Source organism: Adiantum capillus-veneris, chromosome 19 (assembly GCF_014529385.1).
Source record: "Adiantum capillus-veneris isolate H3 chromosome 19, ASM1452938v2, whole genome shotgun sequence".
Lineage (NCBI taxonomy): Eukaryota > Viridiplantae > Streptophyta > Polypodiopsida > Polypodiales > Pteridaceae > Adiantum > Adiantum capillus-veneris.
In genome coordinates this window covers 91,648,571-91,649,743 of record NC_140949.1, presented here as the reverse complement: position 1 = coordinate 91,649,743, position 1,173 = coordinate 91,648,571, and the positions used below count along the sequence as shown (strand labels likewise).

At 40.6% G+C, this 1,173-nt stretch overlaps 1 pseudogene; it reads right to left on the bottom strand.

Moving 5' to 3' along the window:
• Nucleotides 1-324: 324 nt before the first annotated feature.
• On the bottom strand, nucleotides 325-906 carry LOC147434460 (uncharacterized; annotated as a pseudogene).
• Between the last annotated feature and the right edge of the window lie 267 nt (nucleotides 907-1,173).

Below are 1,173 nucleotides of genomic sequence, written 5' to 3'. Positions count from 1 at the left end.
GGCTGAATGGGTTGGTCTTTCTTGAGAAGTGGCCTGTTGAGAAATGCTCCTACTGCCTCTTCTGTCAGAAAGGGCTAGCTTTGGTTTGCTTATATATTATCTTAACAAAATTTCCCTACCTAGTTGCCAACAAAAGTCACTTAATAAATAAGTGAAAAGTGTCAAAGATAGGAAAGTAGGTTTAATGAACTGGAAAATTCCCCTGATGGATTCTGATGGGAATGCTGATGATCATGCTGTGTGCAACCAAAGGATATGCATCTAATGTAAGTGTCTAGACATGCACGGTCTGCGAACAGACTCATAAAAGTGCCAGATCACTTCCTATTCTAGACTTACTTGACTGAGCCGAACCCTGGTCATGTTGTAGTTTGTCCATGGACACATAGGGTTGGATGTGTCACGTAACATCCCCTTCTTTTCAAAGTGAGGTATTGGTACCAAACTATATGGCATCGAGGGAGATCGCCAACAATATCCAGAATCCTCGAAAGGACTCTTCACCACCCACTATGAGGTGTGGGTTGTGTGATACTTGAACTTCATAAAGGTCTGCAACGCTTGCTTCTTTGGGACACACCGAAAATGACACAAAGTCATTGGTAGCTTCTTCAATGCTTCAACTTTGTCTATGGACGTAGGTCCACCTTCTTCAAGAATATCCATGGCTGAAAATTCTTGAAACCACTTCCAACACAAAAACATGAACATACCTATTTCATGTAAAGTGACTGGAAAAAATCTCGATTGTCGAACAAACTGTGCATGCAATGTAGATGAACATAGAGACAGAGTGCCAAACCGTTCACCACACACACACAAACAATGCGATCGAATCTTTCTCCTCTGATCTAAATTAATTAACCATGGCAATTCACAATGAAAATGGCCATGCTTGGTGCTCATACTTCCTTGTGCTCTTATCTACGACTATGCCGTGCCAAGGAAGAGACATGAAATGTGACTTCCTTGAATGCATACTTTTCAGCTTTTCATGAACAATCCGCATACATTAGTATACATTCATGAGTGAAACGTCCTCAACGTACAATATGTAATGCCTAGGAAAAGGGATCACATAAAGACACTGACTAAAATATAGGAAACAATCACGAATGAAACAATCAAACAATGCGTGCTGACAAATCATTCGAACACATAGTACTTCCTGTA